Source organism: Taudactylus pleione, unplaced genomic scaffold, assembly GCF_031769625.1.
Source record: "Taudactylus pleione unplaced genomic scaffold, aTauple2 ptg000083l, whole genome shotgun sequence".
Classification (NCBI taxonomy): domain Eukaryota; kingdom Metazoa; phylum Chordata; class Amphibia; order Anura; family Myobatrachidae; genus Taudactylus; species Taudactylus pleione.
The window spans coordinates 15591085-15603111 of record NW_028284485.1 but is presented as its reverse complement, the minus strand read 5'-3'; positions in this window follow the sequence as shown (position 1 = coordinate 15603111).

Sequence of the window (12027 nt, the reverse complement as noted above, 5' to 3'; positions counted from 1 at the left end):
CTATGTTATTTTAAGATTGTTGGCCAGACAGCGCTTCTTATCTGTTGTTTACATTTTTAATGTTGGCATACAGTAGTGCCACAGACAGACTGCTGCTGATCTCCTGAATGTAAATATAATGCTTTAAGTTTATATTTTACTTTGAACTATAGATGCCCACTATTTTCAGCATAATGCAACTTGACAAGTCATTGATATTGTGAAAGAAAAGCTGCAGAGTTAACTACATGATATAAAAAAAATATTTTATAAATGTAATAATAAAAATAATGTATCTACATAAAAGTGGAAACTATGTTTTGGTTATTTCAAAATAGAATTTATTTTAAAGGAAAGGGTCAAGATACAAGCTTTAGCTGCCAATTTATAAACACTGTCATACATAATTTAAATCACAGGCAAAGCATAAAAGACTCAAAAGTTATCATATCCTGACCAACATCCAAGTATTCATTATTAGGTAATTAATTAATTAAATAATTAATTAATTAGATCCATTGATTTTATTTTAACTTTGAAATAATATGCATGTTTCAAAACACAACTGCTGGCTGTGCTATCTCCTTAGCAGGTATAGTTAAACACTCTTTGATGATGGCACATACTGTGGGAATGTAAACCTATTTACCTTTGACTTTATCACTCCCAAAGGAAATGTCTTGCTGTGCAAGATCAAACAAATTGCTCTTTTAATTCAGTTTGATTCATGTAAGTGCCCGGGAACTTCACCCATCAAAGTCTACATTTCTTTATAATGAGTAAATGTACAAACAGATGGTATAACTTTTCACATTTTGCTGTGTTTTTCTATGTGCAAAATAGAATGATACATTCATAAAGATTTTTTTTTACATCAACATAATAATTTTGGTGCAATTAAGATTTGATATTTTCAAATAATTGACCACACAATCTAAAAAAAATTACTTAAAATGCTTAAAACTTAAAAAAAAATATGAAAAAACATATTTTTTTTAATAAAAAATATGACAGGCCAAACAATGATTTCAGTTTGCCCAAAATGTTCATAAACAATGCTCACATCCATATAAAGTCACAACTATTCTTCAATAGGCTAAATTTGGTTGTGACCGAAAAATTGTCACTATTGTATATACCATTTAAATTTTAATTATTTTGTAGTTTTGTTTTTGTTTCATTTTGATCTTTTATGAACAGTATTTAAAAAAAATGCCAAGCCATGTAAATTGGAAATATGCAGACAAAATTAAAAAATTATTAACATATATCAAGAGAGTGTATCACTTGTTAATTATAAATTACCTTATAATTGGAAGATGCGAGTGGATGATGGTGTTATGTAACAAGTTTCTGAAAACTTACTTTTTTTAAATGGATGAATGTGTGATGACCTAGGGATCAAAGTAATAATGTTATTTAAACGTTGATAGTCTGTTTCCTGATATATCTTGTAGATAAACTAAAAGTGTTAAGTCCAATTCTTAAGTACTAATACTTTATCTTTAACTGTAAATATCTCAGTTTCTTCTAAAGGTAACATAACACCTTCATCTATGCACCTCTTCAATTCTCTACTTATATGAGATTGCTGATAAATTACAGTGAAGCATGTTATGCTGGGGTAGCGATCTGAAAGTGTATTTCACAGGAAACATGGGCAAACATTTTGGTGCTGATTCAGAATTTGGAGCAAAACAAAAAAAAGAACAAATTTGCACCTTGACAAAACCATATTACACTGTGGGTGGGGTAAATTTAAGGTGTTCTGAAAACAAATTGTTTGGATAGCTGTAACTTAAATTGAAGTGTAAAAGTAATAAAAATTAAAAAAATAATTAAATATATTTGCTCCCCGTTGCATTGCAATATGATTTGTCTAGGTGCACAGTTGCTCCTTTTTTGCTTTAATCCCAGCTGTAAATGTGCCCTATGTGTCTCTCTGATTAGCTGTTTTCATTAATAGATGAATAAGTGAAATCACTAGTTGCTATTTTCTAACCTGACTTGAATAAAAGCTTATATTTAAATTGTACCAGTTGGGGGATTAAATTGATTCACAAAATGTCTGGCTTTTTTATTCTGTAATAGGTTCTGTGCTAATAACTTTCAATAATTATTAACAATGTAGACAATTTGTTAAGTTTGCTATGACTAAATTACATAAGGCCATACAGTCACATTTGTAAATTGGTTTATATTAGAATGATAAGCATACAAATAGATAATGTATATTTGTCACATATCACAGCACAGTGCAATCTCTGGGCAAATACCATATAGCTATGCAAGGATTTCCATCAATGCCTATCTCTAAATAGATCTTGCCACTAGATACAATGGATAAAAAAGCTATTTACACCATTGAGATATTTACATATTTCAGTGCTACAATATGGAGCCATGATGGATTGAAATGTATTCCCACTAAACAATACAAAGTAATTTCTAAATTGGCAAAACAAATTCCAACCATTAGTCAAACAAACTGAAAATGCATGATTGAATTATCATTCACCACCCCATAATTAATATTAGGTAAAACCACTTTTAACAGAACATTTTTCATGTGATTGATGGACTGTAGGTGTGCTAGTTTGGGAGCAGGTGCAATTTGGAAGTGTCTTTTCTGACTTAAACATGCATTAAGGAATGTTTGTACTGTTCTCTTAGTACTGGTCATCATCAATGCCAGATTAAGGTCATCATGGGCCTGGAGCAGAAATTTATGAAGGGCATATTCTGTGCTTGTGATTGTGTGACTAGTGATACCAGTATGTGACCAGTACTGTGGGGGTGTGGTCTATAGTGTGGGGTGTGGGTTGTACAAAGGAAGGTATAGCTACCTGCCTACATTCAACCACCTGAATCTCCGTCGCCTCTTTGATAATATGAAGCATATATCACCTGTTATATTATTAACCTCTGAAAAAAAAAAAAAAAATGCAAACTATGGTTATTAATAAAATGCAACATTTTTATTTTATTAATAGAAATATACTGGATAATTATAAATGTGCCTTAGACAATAGAGCACCATATAGACTGTAATTAGCAGACTGACAGAGATCCATTGGGTCCACTCCCTCCATCCCCCACAGAAAAATTAGCTGTTTGCCAACACTTCAACCTTAAATGTATGATACTAGAAATCCAAAAGCAGACATTTGTGCGTAGTAATAGCCACCTACCAGTCACCGCCAAGGAACGCTCATCACTTTTCAAAGATATTTCTGATACTGTGCATCTCAATCACAAAAGCGTCTTTGTGTGTACACACTGTGTGACTCATGCACCATTCCAATTTATAGTGAATTTTGTGCATGCGCAGTTGCAAAATATCTCTCAAATTTGTCATTATCGGCATTCTGTGCAGCCCTGAATTAGACCCATAATGCATTATATTAACATGTATTATGCACAAACATCAGCCAATTTGAAACATATTTTGAATAAGAAATGGCTTACTTATCAGTGACCATTACCAGCCATCCATTAATGCCAGATAACCACCTTGACAGGAATAAGAAATTGTCTTTCAATGGGTACTATAGAGTACCCAGAGGAAACCCACAAAAATATGGAGAGACTATATAAACTCCATATGGTAGGGACTATGGTGTGAATAAAACTCTGGACCTGAATGCCTGGAGGCAGTAGTGTGGACCATTACACCATCTGTGCTTATATATATATACAATAAATATATATATATATATATATTGTAGATAGTCCAGCACTCTCGATCTCATATCCACATCAATGGGGTGCTTCCAAGGACATAACAGTCCCAAAGATACATGTAGGATTCCTGGAAGGAAGGATGCACTCTCCGTTTTGACAATGTATCAAATTTTAATCATCGTAAGGCATAGAAGAAATTGTGATCATGGTTGACATTTCGGTACACATCTGGACCTTACTCAAGACCACAGTTCAACATAGTCACATAAATATTGTGTTAAAACAACTTGCATGACATAATTCTGTGAAAAGGAGAGAAACAAGAATAACCTGTCTATCTGGCTCCTGCATAACCAGACATGTCTGCGTGCATAGCAAACATATATGGCTAATCATAACACCACCTAACAGTGTCAATACCACCAGTGCAAAACCACTATCCAGTGCTCACCACATATGTAGGTTCACATGGTGTAAATATATAATCAAGCAACCATATACAAAATTACCTCAATTCAATTTCAACAGGGACACAAAACAATTAGGTGCAACTTCACCATAATGTTGTTTCAGGGATAAGGGCATGGTATAACTCAACTTTTTCACTGAAGAAGAAATACACCTGTAAATAAAGTATGACAGTAGACTCATATAAAGCCAAATGATACATACATGTAATCACAGCACTAGATGTACGGGCACTTACCTAAAAATCAGTATAACAGTGGAGATAAGCCGCCATGCGCTGAACCACGCTGTGGTAAAACACGTGTCCCGCCATGTGTGTGCGCATCTTACCGCTCCTTCCCGGCTAAAAAAGCCGCCAGACAGGAAGCTGTCTTCAGCCATACCACTTACGCGTGTCAAAGTGACACGCATGCTGTAACCTAGCAAACCGTGGACACATCAGCGTGAATGGAACAGTAACATATAACTTAATAAGGGTGATGGGTTTATAATTACAGGAGCCAGATAGACTGACAACATAATAATACATATACTAGTATACATAATAACAATATATACATATTTTGATCAACTCCAAAAAAGTGAATGGTGAATACTCATATTATCTAAATGTATCAAAGCTCAACGAAGGACTGCACACTCTCGACAATAACATAAATAAAGCTCAAATCATAACATCTATAAACACATAAACTGGTAGGTGATACCTTATTTAAACAAATAAAAACAAAATGTAACAAAAATATATACTTAAAAAATATATAAGCGAAAAATATACATACATATAGTAGGCAGAAACATACATTTACATATATAGTGAAATTGGTTTTATCCATCATCATGTAGATGGAAGATCATTAATATAAAACATAGCCTATAGATCGTAATTGGCTCAAACATTACAAAAAAATTACAAAAAAATTAACAAAAAAATTTTACAAAAATTTTTTTTTACAAAAAAACACTAAGAGGATTATGTTCATTATGGCCTCTTGGTACAACTGTGTCAAGTTTGTAAATCCAAAAGCTCTCTCTTCTCTTTAAACTTAATAACCTGTCACACCTACTGTCAGGGGGGATCCAATCTATCAATTTGCATCGTAGGGATGCAGCAGAATGTGTTTTTTCAACAAAATGCCTGGCTACAGGCTTATCACTTTTACCAGTCTTCAAAGCTGCCCTAATAGAAGCGCGATAGTTTGCAATTCTATCCCTAAACCTACGTGCTGTGAGGCCTACGTAATATAGACCGCATGGACATATAAGTATATAGATAAGATGATCCAATGCACAGTGTAATCTGTAATTTTGGTATCTAAATGCGGGTGTGGGAAGGTTGGACCAACTAACATAGACATGCAGGAAATACAGCTACCACATGAGTAGCTTCCTGGTCTGAGTAACATCAACTCTGATACTTCCTTCTTTCTACCTGGATATAAGGTTGGCCTCAATAGCATCTGTCTTAGATTGGTGAAGTTGCACCTAATTGTTTTGTGTCCCTGTTGAAATTGAATTGAGGTAATTTTATATATGGTTGCTTGTTTATATATTTTCACCATGTGAACCTACGTATGTGGTGAGCACTGGATAGTGGTTTTGTACTGGTGGTATTGACACTGTTAGGTGGTGTTATGATTAGCCATATATGTTTGCTATGCACGCAGACATGTCTGGTTATGCAGGAGCCAGATACACAGGTTTTTCTTGTTTCTCTTCTTTTCACAGAATTATGTCATGCCAGTTGTTTTAACACAATATTTATGTGACTATGTTGAACTGTGGTCTTGAAAAAGGTCCAGATGTGTACCGAAATGTCGACCATGATCATGATTTCTTCTATGCCTTATGATGAATAAAATTTGATACATTGTCAAAACGGAGAGTGCATCCTTCCTTCCAGGAATCCTACATATATATATATATATATATATACACAAAGAAATGCCCTTATTTTGTGCTACACAATAGAAATTAATGCAACACCCCTAATTGAACCCCTGTTAGTGGGAACAAAACATCGACCACACAAAAATACTTAGAGGGCACGAAAAGCCGATGATTGATTCACAGATGAAAAATCCTTCAACAAGGCTATTAATTAGTTTAAAGTCCTTCAGCAATGCAAATATTGCACCTTTAGAATGTCCAATCCAGATGTATAATCCAATTATTTAAGTAACTTCTCCTTTACAACTGCATTTAGGAGTAGACTTCAATGTGTTTGATAGATGTATCTATATATCCCGAATTAAACTTCTAAAAAAGAACCTCTCACCAGAAAACACCCAAAGAATGGCACAATGGCAAACCATTAGAAGACAAATAATTTATTAAAACTTTTTTAGTCAATTAAAATGCTTACACAGTCAATACTTCATTGCCATACTAAGGGTGAATCTCTCATTTTACTCTTAATGGGCCAGATCTTAATTCTAGAAGATTCCTCTCTCCTGACAAATGGATCACACCCAAAGTGTTTCATCCATTAGGACTTCTTCAGGGGCATAATATTCTTAAATTAAAAGTGAATTCAGTAGAGGTGGGGGTCTTAATGCAGAAAATACATTTATAAATAATAACACTATATATACCCAAAACTGGAAAAAATATGAGATCAGTTCAAAGGAACTGGCAAACTGGTTTCCATAAATGGGACCTTTATAGTAACAGAATGACTATCATATAATATATTCTAAATTGATATAATCAATTGTAGTTAAAATATCCATTATCCTTAGATTGTTCTACAACCATCATTTATTTATTTATTAACAGTTTCTTTTGTAGCGCAGCATATTCCATTTCACTTTACAATTGGAAACATTTATAGAACAAAACAGGGTAATAACAGACAGACAATCAAAATATAGACCACTAATGATCTCACACAATTTGCACTATTAAAACACATATTATTACATAACAATGACCAATTTAAACTGATAGAATTTTTATAGCTAAAATCACATGGTACAATGTGAAATTATCTCATATTCCATAGGATAAATATACATTATTTAACTTTAAAACTCCCAAAAACAAAATCTACCAAAGCATTATTACAACCATTATATAAAAGATGTAACCAAGACTGTGTTGAAAGGTTTCATCATACCTACTAGATACACTCTCAAAATTGTGATGTGCTCTGGTCCTCATCCAAAACTATAATGAAGTGCTCACTAGATACTCCCTTATATCCCCCCTATAGGTGTGACATCACTTCCTATTCCAAAAATTATAAAAATCACTAGAAAATCCTATCTTTCTCTCTCTCTCTCTCTGTATATATATATATATATATATATATATATATATATATACACACTGGTAACAAATAGGCTCCCTAGCCAACTACTGATGGCTGCCTCTCTCCCAGTGAAGAATAAAATATATGTAAACCTCTACTCATTATGTAATAACTTAATTATTATTTAGCACACCAATTGCCCAGATAATCCTGGGAAATCACCATATCTTGATTGGTTGCTAGGCAACCAGAAAGCTTGCACTCCAGCGGCCGCCTATAGTGTGACGCACATACAGTAATGACAAGCACTCCAAGGGGAACAATAATAGTGCATCACTGGTAATTCTCCTCAGTGATTGTGCATGCGTGTTAATGTATTCCAGCGCCCATGTTGTTTAACAGCCCCATCCCGTGGCTTGCGTTCCACTGCCCATTGCTTGATGTTAAATCACCTAATACCACTATATTATGAAGATTCCAGCAGCCACATATATTGACTGACATATCGGGAAGATTGCACTCCAGCAACCATAATTACTACATACCCATGATCACTACATAACCCATAAGGAAACTTGCGTTCCAGCAAATCGGGAAACTAACATTCCAGTGGCCACCAAGCTTGCATTCCAGCTGCCCTATCTTCCCCCAATCTACGACCCATCAAATATTCGTAATTGGATGTGAAAATTATAATTCTACCTAAACACCTGTGTAGAATACATATTGGCTACAATAACTATAAGTAATTTAATTAGTGGAAGTATGTATTAGAAACTTGACCATAAATTACCTTAAATTATCCCAAAATCCAACTAAACTAACACTTCAATAATATTTAAAATATAAGTTTAGTAGTTCCTTACCTATAACACCCTCAACTCAATAAATAGTCTTCAAAATCCTTTAAATACAATCATGGTTTTACAAAGTGATAAAGCAGACCTACATCAAGATATACAAAAATTATACTATATGAAACTTTTCATACCATTGGGAACTAAATAATTTAATGTGTAGATCCAGTATGTTTCCCTTTTTGAAAGGGACCGCTCCCTACTGCCACCTCTGGGATCATTTTCCACATGTTCAAGAATTGTAAAAGAAAAATCTTTAGTATTTGAACCATGAACTTCAGCAAAATGTCATGGTAAATTATTCGTTCTACGCTGTTTTTTTTATATTTCGCATATGCTCTTGAATGCAAATTTTAATGCACCTCTTAGTTTTCCCTACATAGCTCAATTTGCAGCTACACATAATCTTATAGATCACAAAATCCATATTACTTGTACAGTAACAATACCTTTTATGGAATATGTCGTACAGTAACAATACCTTTTATGGAGTATGTCGTACTATCCTCAAACCTCCAACTAAAACTCTCTTCTCCATAAACTTGCAGCAAATACACCGGTTGCAGGGGTAGCAGTAACTTCTTTCACTTAAAAAATATATATAATTGCCAGTATACACAGCATTGCCCCCACAGATGTTATATTCATAATATTACACCCATTCTACCAGTATACACAGCTTTGCCCCCACAGATATAATTTTACACCAGAGCACCAGTATAAACTGCACTGCTGGCCACAGATATAATACAAATAATATTTTCCCCATCCCAAGAGTATACAAAGCATAAGCACCCCCTCCCCCGAACACAGCTGGAATATAAACAATATTACTCCCTTAAAAATAGTATACACATCATTGCCTCCCATAGCTATAATATGCACAAAATAACCCCCATACTAGCAGTACACACAGCATTGTCCCCACTGCTATAATATATACATAATAACACCCATACCAGCAGTAAACACAGCATTGCCCCAGACAAATGTAATTTACACATTGTCCCATACAAATATTTATAGCTTTGCCCACACAGATACAATGTACACAATATTACCACATCAGAATATACAGCATTGCCCCAACAGGCATAATACATATAATATTGCTCCGAGCAATATTACTCATGCTGTCTTTGCCTCAGCCAGTCAGCCTGCATTCCCCAGCTATATCAGCTGCTGTCCTCACCTCATGCTGATTCTTCACGCAGCTGCTGGTCAGCCCTTACGCATCTGCCTGTGTGTATGTGCTGCTTCCGGTAGTGATGGTGGCAACGCAGCACCGTGGAGGTGCTGTTTCACTATTAGTATGCTGCACTGGGCTGTGCAGCAAAGGCTAGAGAAGCCCTTCACTGCACTGCCACATGTAACAGCCGACATGGATGTGTGACCGACCAGTAATATATCTGGGTGGAAGGGGGGGTCGCTGTTCAAGGTGGCAGGGTCTTGGATGGCCACTAGCAGGCTGCTTTAGCAGGAAAATAAATCCTGTCTACAGCAGCAGATTAGTCACAGAGGCTGTGGGCCTATTTTGATTGGGGGCCTGGAGCTTAACCTCCATCCGCCCCATTTGTAATCCAGCCCTGGTCATCATCATTGGCACTAGATGTGTCTTAGAAGCTATATTTTCCTGGTTCTGTGCACTGGGCTGTCAGGTTAGTGAATGCTTGTCACAGGTGCCTAACATTATGATTCTTTCCTATGCTATCCTATGTTTCAGATATTCAGTTTGTTCCAGGCTATGGGCCAAATGTAATAGGGTGAGAGTTTAGAAAATGTGAGAGTAAACACTCACATTTTTAAACACGGCCTATGTATTAGAGTCCGATAACATGTATTTCAGACTCAAAAAACTCTCACGATTTAAATTCACATCCAGATGTTTTCCCATTTTGAAAATAAAACTCAACCAATGTAATAGTGTGAGAGTTTACTGCTAAACTCTCACATTTTCTAAACTCTCACCCTATTACATTTGGCCCTATGTGTCTCAGTTCTCCCTAGTGCCTATCTTTCTTACACCTATGCTACTAACACTGTGTGTGGCAAAGAGAGAGATCTTATTTCCACTATTCACTATTCCCAGAACTTGTGAACTTACCAAAGCTCCTGTCTCTGGTCTGACAACTGGTCTCCAAATTTTGATTGTGACATGACTATGGCTACAGTCTGCTTCCAACCTTAATTGTTTGAAGCTTTTTCAGAAAATTACTATATATATTACTAAAAGATGTTAACCTTATGTTTGGTGATTATTTTATAAAACTAACTTCATTGTGGACAATAACAAATCAAATATATGAAACTTCATTTACATGAATTATGGTGGCCTATCTCTGTTGACACAAGACTATGGCCCTCATTCAGAGCCGCTCGTTAGCGGCAGTACGCTCGTTCTGAGCGATGTTTGCACATCTGCGCATGCGTACGCTTTTTAGTACGCATGCGCGAACCAGTCAGTGCGGCCGAAAATGGTTTGTACGCTATATAGCGAGTGCCTGCTATTTTGAGTGACAGAATGAGGCGTATGTGGGTGGTAACAGGGGAAGGTGCTTGAAAATGGGGAGTGGAGATCCGAACGCAGGCGTGCTTAAAGATCAAAACGGGCGTTTTATGGGTGTGTATATTTAAAACAGCAGCGTCAATGACCACGTCACTGGGTTATTTTAGAGCCAGAACTGCTCGCAAATTTGTGGTAGCAAACACCAACCACAAGAATAGCGAGTAGTTCATACGCTGGTCGATGTACTCGATTAATCTAATAAATAGCGGACATGACGTATGGTGCGAGCGGCCAGGGGGCGTTTTTAACAAATAAACGAGCGTATGTTTTGCTCGTTCGTTCAGACTTAGAGGTGTGAACAGACTGCAATGTGCGTACGGATCATTTGAATAGCCACCCCTTGTTTTTAAACGAACGACCGCAAATAGCGAACGGCTCTGAATGAGGGCCTATGTTTTTTGCTTTTAAACTCTCCCATTGCCACCAGTCACTGGGGCAAATTAAACAAAGCATTAGCTGCACACTTTACTGTATTGTATGCCATGCATTAGTCTAGTTATACTTATACTGAAAAAGTTGTGGAGACTGTTTGCAATAATGTGCTTTTGTGTCCCAAAGCCATCTGATTTCAGATGTGCCCATAAACTTATGGAAAAGATCCACTGAAGGTGGGTCTGATCCTTGCCTTGCTCATGGAAAATGCATTGGACTGCATCACACAATTGTTTTGGCTTATTTCTGCAGATACTTGGTAAAGTGTCTTACTATTGTAGAGTTAATTCTTTATAACTTACATCTAAGAGTATGCTCTGTTATTCAATATGCTATTAAGTTTTGGGAAGGACTGACTGAAAATTAGATTAGCCCATGTTAATAATCCTCAAGATATGGATAGTTTAATAGACCAGTGTTTCAGTGCAGACAAAAACATTAAAGTGTCTCACTACTCTTCTCTAAGTTTCTATATAAGACTGCAATCAGAGGCCAATATTTAGCAAAGAAATTTCTAGAAGATGTGAAAAGAATCACTACAGTACCTTTGTCTCAAACAAATATGGTTTGTTACATATGCTCTTTTAAGAATATGGCAATATCATAGGCATGTGCATAAGCTGGTAAAGAATGTGCCTTTTCAGCACTTCCGCCTCTGCACCCCTCCCACTGGGACATAGACTCCTCACCTGGGTGGCCAGGTTAGTCAAGGTGAGTGAGGATGGGTGAGCACAGGGTTGTCCATATGACCCAGAGGAGTGGAAAGTGCTAAAGTGGTACCCACTGTG